Here is a 10,359-nt window from a genome sequence, read left to right as displayed (position 1 = left end):
AGGGCCTGGTTGGCTGTTGACCTGTGTCACATGGGTTCTGGTTGTTGTGTGACACATTTGCAAGGAAGGATTCATCTCTCTCATTCCTAAGGGTGAATCTAATCTGGAAAGATTCTCAAAACTATTGAGGTGCTTGCAAGCAGAAGATGTTGGCACAAGAAGAGTATTTTCAAAGTATTCTTATGGTGGAAGTATCTGAAAGGATAATTGGGAAAGGATTTAAGATCAATGTCTACTTGTGCCAAGTACAAGTATTTAATTGATTTTCCTTGGAGCTCCAGATAACTGATATTCTTAAAGATGTTGGAACATCTCATCTTTAAGACCCTATGCAGAATCACAAGAAGGATATTACATTGGTTTATGATCTATCTCCTTGGTGGCAGCAAGAGCATATGATCTCTGAAAAGGTTTCCTGGCAAGAAACATGTTCAGTCTTGGTGTGTACAAGAAGAAGAAGACATCATAGTCTTGATGGTGGTTACTTGGATCAGTTTATTTCTGATCTAGGTAAGGAAGTACATTGGCTAATGCACACTGTGGAGTTAAGAACAAGTGGCAACATTCTTGACATTATGGAAACAACCTTGCTTTAGGAAGTGGAATCTTTGGTATAGCTGAAGGGTTAGTTTCTAACTGGTCCTTCTGAAGACTCATGCATCAGAGTGTCTGATGTCTTTGGAGAAGAAGCAGGGATTCATCAAGGTGTGAGCGTGGATGACTTATCTGCAAACCTGCAGGATGGAGGTTGTTTACTCAAACTTGGTTCCACAATCAAGTTTATGAGAGCATTGAACTCTTGTTCTGTGTAGGGAGGAAGTTCTTTCAAGTGGCAGAAGAAGGAGCTGAATTCAACAGCTAGATGTTAAAACACAATGTTGTGACATTTGGTTCAACATCAGAATCTTAGTTGGTGAAGTGGCACCTCAACTTAAGATAGAAGGGTCTACAGAGTTGTAGATTGGGTACTTCAAAAAGATCGTTCTCATTACAGTTCTTTGGAGTTGCTGGATGGAGAAGATGTTACATGTTCATGCCTTAGAAAATCTAAGTTTTGTTTAACATGTAGCTTGAAGTTCAAGTCTCACTTGGAAGGTCAGAATATCTTTGGGAGAAGTCTGATAAACGTGGAGAGGGCAAAAAGTGGCATTTGACTTTTCATATGAGGATTCATGAGGGAGGTAATCAACCAGTGACATTTGGTCTATCTCAGAAGTGAGTTCGAAGAATCAAGATGATCAACTTATGACAACTGATTACTCTTGAGGAAAGTCTAAGACACATTACTTTTGAGCAGAAAAGTAGTAAGTTGAAGATAAAAGGAGGTGTTTCCTATTCATCTCTTGGAGCTTGTGGTAGGATTTCTGAGCTATCTATGGAAGATTATCTCTTGTAATGAGATGAGAATGTATCTGTCCCAAGTTGTGTCTGGGTTCCTTTGGATCAAGCTGGTGACCCAGTGATGTCTAAAGATTATCAGATGGGGTCGTCTGTTATATTGTGAAGGATGTCCTAACCTATGTTAGAACATTTTGTGTAGTGGCCTTCTGTTCTGGCTAGAAGAGAGATTGACACAGAGTGTGAATGTGCTCAGCCAAGAAGGTTGAACAGAGGGAGTGCTCTTGAAGACATGAAGATGCGTCTTATGTTTTCCATTCATCAAGTGGTCTGGATTTTCTTTGAATCAGGAAGTATGTGAAGTTCCCACTTTGGGGTGTTGGATATGTTCATGTGTTATCTCCAAGTTTCAAGAGGAGAGTTGGTTGTTCATGACAGGGGGAGTTCTGTCGTTGTGCTGCATGTAATCATCAAGCTTGTCGTCTATGTGTTCTCTGATAACTGAGTATGGCACCTTGTTAGTTACTGGGATGATGTGGTGTGTGTCAAGGCTGAGTGAGCAGAAGAATGTCTGACCGGATGTCATGACATTGCCTGGGACAATACTGTTATTTCCATCTGAATCTTACAGTCATGAGGAAATATGGATGTGATGTGTCTAATTATGATATATTAGAATATGCCTGAGTGTTACAGTTGTGTGGTACAGGGGGAGTAACCATCTACTGTTGTTTGTGATTTTGGATGTAGTGGTGCCAGATGTCAAGCTACTACTGAAGGTACGAAAGTGGTCTTAGGAAATGACGATAGGAAGAATACAGGCAAAAGCCGCATTGAATGTTAAGACATCGCGTGCAACGTGTCTGACTGCATATATGGAATAGTCTCCATGCACTGGAACTGTTATTTCGGAAAAGAAACAGTCAAGAGCTATAAAAGGTATTCAAAGATAGTCTGAGATTTTGTTGGTGATTCTCTGACTGTTTCTCAGCAAATATTAATGAATCTTGACCAAGCATTTATTCCTACCGTTAATTCCTAGGCACGGGCTAGAATATTTAAAGGATGTATCAGCACTCCTCTTCTCACAAGAGAGACATTACATTCCCTCTAAAGCATGGGGTATGTTAAGGTTTGGGCAAACTGCGCCTGGATCTGGTTTTGTGAAGGGTTCATTTATAAATGTTTAGCTAAAAAGGGGGAGAGAAACATAGTCCTGAGAATGTACCAGAAGCAAGAAAAATGTGGTAGCAAGCAGAAGTTGGCTTCAGGCACAAAAGTCACTAAATTGGTATATCACTTGTGTCTTGTGATCTGAGTTAAGAGAACAGTTGTGTCTTGTGATCTGAGTTACATTATCTATATACTCAGCATTACATATTCTTCAGGAAGCGCTACTGTTAAGGGGAAGGGTCTTGATGCAACTGATTCTTGTACATCTACTTCCTCATGTACACCAACTTTGGTGTTTGTGGTGGTGGAGATAATGACAGAGAGGAAGTGCATACCTAAACTGGGATGTAGTGTCTAGTGTAATGGTTATTTGTTTTAGCTAAAATTTGCCAAAGGGGGAGATTGTTAATACCTTAGGATTGGCATTAATTTTGTAAAACAAATAATGTAATTACCTCTGTTGTTTTAATATGTTGGGTTGAAGAAGTTCAACATCTGGACCAACATGTCATGTACGATGTCACGACATCATGACTGTGACATCGCACGTGTGTAGAAAACTGAATTAATTAATTCAGGTATATATTTTGGGATTAGTGAGGATATTTGGTGAATATCCTAACTTCCATGTGGAGGTCTTAAAGACTCAACCAGAATATATAGGCTCTAAATATGGAGATATATATGGAGATATTTTGGGAACTAAAAGATTGAAGACCTTGATTGTAGCAGAAGTTTCTGCTGACTTTGTAACAACAAAGAAGAAGTTTGCTGCGATTTCTGAAGGCCCAAATCCAGTTGGGTGCTTAGGTTATAAGTAACATATTGTAACATAGGATTAATGTGCCTCAAATAATGTAGAATTAGGGGTGTGTGTAAGGTAAACCTCCCAATCTGTGGGAAGGTTACCATGTGTTTCTCAGTCCCAGAGTCTCTGTCCCATGGAGTGAATTACTCATATGGATTGTCAGTTTCTCCGGATTTCTTTTCTTCTTTGTGGACACATATCCCCACAGAGTACTACCCTTTTGCATACATACATCTGCATCATGAGGTGTCTTAGGGACCACAATTCGTCTCTTTGTTATTATTTAAGCCCATTCAACCTCGTCGAGACGAAGATTTTAACCTTCACCTCTCCGGCTAGAATGACCTTAAATAGGGGCATCTGTAAGACCCTAATTTTGACCCTAAGATCCCTCATGGCATCGTAACATTGCATTTTGCATAGCCTCAAGGATCATAAGCATCTTGGTCTCTTCCCTTTGTGGGGGATCTCTCTTGTGAGTGGCTTGAGATCACCAAGCATGCTTGAATTGTATATTATTGTTTTTCTCATTTTTTATTAACTCAAAAGCACAAAAATATGTCACTAACATTTCTTGTTTGTAGCTTGAGCAGTCACAAGGTCAAAAGCTTCTAGGAGATCCTTTGTGCAATGATATGGTCAAGAGGAGATGAAAGTAAGCATGGTAATGGTTCCCAAAGCTCTCATCCATAAAATATTCCTCCCAAGTATCTCAATTCATCATTTTTATCAAAGCAAGTCAAGGGGTTTGAGGTTTGTTTCCCAAGGAAACCCTAATTCATCTGATCATCAACAAATCCTTGCTCATGAAGCAACCTCAGCCCATGGTCAAATACAATCAAGGGAAGTTCTTTAACTCATCATTTCATGCATTTTTGAACTCATTTGAGTGCCCTCAATCATCAATTCATCAAGATATGAGTTGTGGACTTGAGAAGTTGATCAGTCAATTCATTTGACTATTTTGAAATACACTGAGACCTAACTTTTTATGTGTTGGTCAAATGGAGATGACCCCAAGAGAAAAAATGTTATTAAGGACAATATGAACAAGTTTCATGTTCATCAAAATTTTATTTGAAGCTTGGAAGGTCATCATCCATTCCAAGACATTATAGGTCATTTTGACTAAAACCCTAATTTTGGGTCAACTTCCCAAGAACATAACTCATTCATTTTTCATGATTTTGGGATGAGACTTAATGCATTGGAAATCGTATTGTGTCTACTTCAAATGTTATGTTGACCAAAATTGCAAAATATCAAAAGAAATACATGTGATAATGCAAAACATTATAGGTCACTTTGGGCCAAATTCATTGAAATGTGAAAAAGTCCAACTTCAAGTGCCCATAACTTCTTCACTAAAACTCCAAATGATGCAAAATTTAAGTCCAAATTAATTGTCTTGAAAAGATCTACAACTTTCATGTTGAATATTTTATCATTGAGACAGAAGGGCTTGAACATTGGCCAAATTTGGAAACTTCATATATGCATGTTTTGCACCCTACACTTCAAGCTCAAATTTCACTAATTTCCAAGGCCCAATTGGAGTTTTGATCAACATAGCATTTGTTCCTTATGCAACAAGCTTTCTAACCATTACTCATAAGGTTGCATTTGGAGTTTGGAAGCATCATTTTCGAAGACATGAAGAATTAGGTGCATTTTGTGAAAGCTATTTCAATTGCCATGCATGAGCTGATTACACCTAATGCACACGTCCATTTGCCTTTCACATGAACTCAGCAAGTTGTTTCAGCCTTCATTGGGCCTTCCACATGCTTACACAGGCCCATGCAATTCAAATCCCATTTGCCATGCACACGAGTTAGCTCATGCATTCAGCTCTCTCCATCTATAAATACCATGCCTTGCCTTCACAATTCTTCAACCTAATGGCGCCTAAATCCCTGCTGAATTGAATCCCCACCCATACCAAAGGAACAAACTTCATTTTTCCCTAAAATTTTCAGATCTGAAATTCGATTGCATTGGTTGAATTTTAAGATCTAAAGTTCCTAAGCCTCTTCACTTTGATCAATTGAAGCTTCTGTTTGCAAAAGGAACCAAAGAGAGTGACTCAATTCTCCATAATCCAAAGGTTTTGCTCAACTGAATTTGGCTTCGAATCTCATCATACATTGCTCCATTTGCCTTGATCTTGTGTTGTCTGAAATCCTCTCTATAGAGGCATCATTATTGTGTGTTTAATTGTTAGAATCGAGCAAGTTCAGTTGAACACCACCAAAGTTCCATCTCTGATTTCTCTCTTAATATGAATCTAGAGTGGAATTGAGTGGCATAGGAGTGATGTACATCACTCCACCTTTCGAATGGTGCCTGGATCGTGCATTTTAGTTAACATTTTTTGACTTGCAATTTTTGATCTCCACCGGAGCTCGCCGGAGAAGACGGTGGCGCTGGCCACCGTCTGGTCTCCAGATAAGATCTGGACCGTCCCTTTCCATTGCCAGATCTAATCTCAGCAGTCCATTGTTATGACTTTTGATTAAACCGCGTGTGGATGCATTGACTTGGATGTATTGTGGAAATGCGCTGAGGGCCATGTGATGTGCCAGCTCAATTAATGAGCCACCATCCAACGCCTCTCCTTTTTTCTAATTTTCATTTTCTGATTTCTATTTTCTTTTATTTCTTTTAATTCCATTTTATTTCTAAAATTCATATCTCTTTTATTATTGGTCCAAATTATGGGACCAATTGCATTATTTCTCTTTTAATTTCTAGTTTCTAAAAATGATTTTTAATATTTTTTATTTTATCATTTGCTATTTTTTAGTAATTTTCTCTTTTCTGGTTATTTTTAATTCATTTTAAATAGTTTTTAATATTCAAAAAATACAAAAATATTTTCTCAACCTCTTTGAATGATGATAGATCTATGAAAAGTATTCTCATCAATTTATTAATTGATTTGAGATTTATTTGAGATTTTAGTTCAATTAGTTTATTTTTATTCATTTTTAATTGATTTAAAATAGTTTCTGACTTTTAAAAATGCTGAAATTTTTTGTCAAATTTTGTTTGACCTTGTTGAACTTGGGATAATTCACTTGGACTTTTCAAAGTTGATTTGAAGTGAGTTTGAAGTTTGACCTTCGTTTAATATTTTAATTCAAGTTTTATTTTAAATATTAAAAATGCCAAAAATATTTTATTTATTTCTTGACTTCCAATCTTCATCTTGCTTCTGTTTTCTATTGTTTGACCTTGATCTTCCCTATCTTTGGTCAACATTTGTTGATTGGTACATTCCATTTCATTTAATGCACTTTAATTCTTCATTTCTAATTGTTCTTCTTCTTCTACTTCTTCTTCTTCTTCACCTTCTTTTCCTTTTGATCAGTGAGTTAAAGTTGGATGGTTAGCATTGATTAGGGAGGTTTAATCTTCCTTGATTCAAATCTAATTCATCTTGATCAAATGGTCAAGTGAATGGCTTTGCATTAAGGATAGATTGCTTTCTAAATCATGCAAAACACTTAAACCAATACAAGATCATTTCTCATCTTCCTTTTGGCATGGCAAGTTGTTGGAGTTTGATTCACTAATCAAGACCTCTAACTTGTGTTGTTGCCTACATTATTATTGACCGGCCTCAGATAGTTGTGACTTCTACATAAGTCCATTACGATTGCTTAACATATTATTCATTTTCTTTTCCCTTTGCTCATTTGAGCATATGTTTATGTTAATGCAATTTACCTTTTGCTCACTTGAGCACATAATTGTGTATATATTATTGTACTTGTGTTTTATTTTGTTTGTTATGGACCAAATGCAAAGAAATGGACAAATGGACTTAGTTTCTAGGACTTTCCCTATACAAATTGGAGTAAAAGGACCTTAATGGTGAATATGGATTAGAAGGATCAAACCTCTAAACTCACTCTTGTCCATTCTTGATTTACTTCATTGGAACTTTTGATGTGTGTGCTTTTGTGTTGGGGGATCCTATGATAGCTCAAATTGAAGAACCATTGCCATGTTCATCCAAAGTGAAAGATACAAGATACATTGAGGATCTCTTAAGAGGCTTGTTTGATTGTTGCCTGAGCTTACTATTATTTTGATTGCATATTTCAAAGGATGGAAGCTACTTGGATCATCAATATGATCTCAAGAGAGGAACTCTATTTGTGGTCTTGTTTCTTATCCCTTATCTCTTGTATGATTAGGAATTTAGCCATTCTTCTTCTTCCCTCCATTCTAACCCAAGCCAAAACTTTTGTGCAAACATTTAACACTTCTTTTCAAACATTAGAAACCTAAGCCTTATGCTTTTGATTTTCAAACTTTCTTTTCATAACACTTATTTTGAATTGACTTCTAAGTCAACTTTGACCATATTTTGGTACATACTTTTCATTGGTAAATACCACTCATTCAAATACCTTTTTGTGGTTTCAATGGCCACCTTCTTAATCAAAACTTTTCATAACCTTTAGCTATTAGGTTTGAGTTATCCTTGAGGTCGATATAATACTCACCTATATCCTTAGTGATGGACAATGAGTCTTTCATGCTTATTATAGGGTTAACCCCTCACTAGCATGTTGAAGCTATCCTCACATGGTGGATTTGTGGTTTTAGGTTGAGTTTTCTCCCTTGGATAACAAAAGACCTTAAAGCTTTTGGACCAATCAATTCACCAACTTGTTTCACTACGCCAAACAAGACCTTAGACAGCGCTTTTTTTAGCCTTAGACAGCGCTTTAAAGCGCTGTCTAAACCTCCGCTGCTAAAGGTTTAGACAGCGCTTTTTTAAATCTTAAAAGCGCTGTCTAAGCCCCCCCCCCCTTAGACAGCGCTTTGGCCAAAAGCGCTTTCTAAGACCCTCCTATTTTAATTTTTTTAGGTATACCTTAGACAGCGCTTTTGGCCAAAGCGCTGTCTAAGGGGGGGGGGGGGGGGCTTAGACAGCGCTTTTCAAAAAGCGCTGTCTAAGCCCCCCCTATTTTAATTTTTTTAGGTATACCTTAGACAGCGCTTTAGGCAAAAGCGCTGTCTAAGGGGGGGGGGGCTTAGACAGCGCTTTTCAAAAAGCGTTGTCTAAGCCCCCCCCCCCCCTTAGACAGCGCTTTTGCCTAAAGCGCTTTCTAATCCCCCCCTTAGACAGCGCTTTTTACAAAAGCGCTGTCTAATGTATACGAAAATTTTGAAGCTTTTGTTTTAAACCACATTTTTCCCAGGTTTATAAACCAGAATTTCTACCTGTTTTCAACCAGATTTTGACAGACAGTTATCACATTTTATACATGCCATTTTGGCCTTTTTTCTACCAATTTTTGGCTAACAAATATATATATACCAATTCAAACCAATTTTGCCTTAAATGTATCAAAATATATACAAATTTATGTACACATTTACAAGTCATTACATATACTACAAATGTACACATTAATTACACAAATTTATGAAAAAACTTTGAGCTCTATCATGAATTGACACCACTCCTCTTTGATTTCGTCCACTTGATCCTTTGTATAAAATGCACACTTGAATTCCTCAAAGTACTACATAATAATATAACATATTTTGAATTAATTCCAACTATTTAATTATATGAGATATGTGTAAATATAAAAATAACTCATAAGTTAGAAATACATACATCGGTGGGAATCACTAATCGGCCCAAAGCAAGAGTATCTCGCATAAACCTCAACACGAAATACCCACAATCTATTTGATTACGTTGTTGAGGACACTACATGAAAAAAAAATATGGATTATAAATCCTAAGTTTTATCAAGTGTCATCACTAATATAAGAAAAAATGTGGTAATTAAAAATATACCGCCACTTTAATCCATGTAATGCAGTTGGCGCCCCTCCTTGAGGTTTGGATATCTCGTTGGGTCCGAAAAGCTTGTAGGACGCTAATAAAATAAAAATGAAGCAATTAGAACAATTCACATAAACTAAGAAAAATTTTGAACATTCTCACTTACGTGTCAATTAGGACCTTCATATCCGGGTATGTTGTCCAATCATTTCCTAACGAGTCAAGATAATACACAATTTCTCGGATAGGATTGATTGCGAGCAACAACCAATGTCCACTGTAATGATTAGGCAAATGTTAGATGGTAACTTGGAAAATAATTATAATAGATGAATTTAGAATGAAATGCTAACCCGGTATTAAACGGTATAAAAAACAACTTCTCCGCATCTTTATTGTCCATGAGGATCCGAAGAACATACTCCGTCACGGTATGCGGTCTACTTAAGATTAAACCTAAGTTGACGGTCGCGGGTGCTAAGAATCCGAATGACTCGTCCAAATCATTGGGGCGCATCAATTTGTCATACAAAAACCTAATATAAAAATATCATTAACGCCTCTTTTGAAACATAAAGTAAACCGGATTAACATAAAGTAAACATCATTAACATAAGTTGTTTAATTAATAAAACAAAGTAGACCGGATTTACCTAATATATGTATTGACAACGTTGACGCCGATTTCTTCATGACCAAAAACTTGCATGAAGTCTTCATTACCAATCATTTGGTCGTAATCAAAGCCGAAAATCCCTACCTCCATATGTACAATCCGAACACCTCCGGTCGGTATATCGGTCATCTCTAGAAATGTCCTGAGGCACGACCTATACTTGGTGGTAGGTTTTTTCCTAGCTACGGTCTTCTTAGCACCAGAACTTTTTACCCGTGCGGAGGCGTTGCTAACCTCCTTTTTTTGTTGTGCGGAGACATTGCTAACCTCATTCTCTTTTGATTTGGATTTTGTGGGAGTCTATTTAACATAACCAAGGAAAATATGTAAGTAAAATTTTAAGCAAAAATTTTAAACTTTGAATATACACATTAAAGTTAACATAAGTTTTAAGCATACCTCATATCCTACGCATATGAGGTTTGTCGGCCATGCAACAAACGAACCTACTGCTTCGTGCACCGTTGTTGCATCCGAATCATCGCTAGGATATGGTAATGCTGCATTTGGCTCAACTGCAATATCAACTGATACCTTCAAACATCC

General features: G+C 37.0%; 1 long non-coding RNA gene across 1 annotated transcript; it reads right to left on the bottom strand.

The window, feature by feature from the left end:
• Positions 1-9,150: 9,150 nt before the first annotated feature.
• On the bottom strand, positions 9,151-10,053 carry LOC127097577 (uncharacterized). Its single transcript, XR_007793102.1, has 4 exons — positions 9,898-10,053; positions 9,491-9,673; positions 9,304-9,414; positions 9,151-9,231 (listed from the first exon to the last, which is right to left on the bottom strand). It is a non-coding gene; the product is annotated as an uncharacterized LOC127097577 (long non-coding RNA).
• Between the last annotated feature and the right edge of the window lie 306 nt (positions 10,054-10,359).

Source organism: Lathyrus oleraceus, chromosome 6 (genome assembly GCF_024323335.1).
Source record: "Lathyrus oleraceus cultivar Zhongwan6 chromosome 6, CAAS_Psat_ZW6_1.0, whole genome shotgun sequence".
Taxonomy (NCBI): Eukaryota; Viridiplantae; Streptophyta; class Magnoliopsida; order Fabales; family Fabaceae; genus Lathyrus; species Lathyrus oleraceus.
The sequence above is the reverse complement of the archived record's forward strand: the minus strand, read 5'-3'. Positions and strand labels throughout refer to the sequence as shown.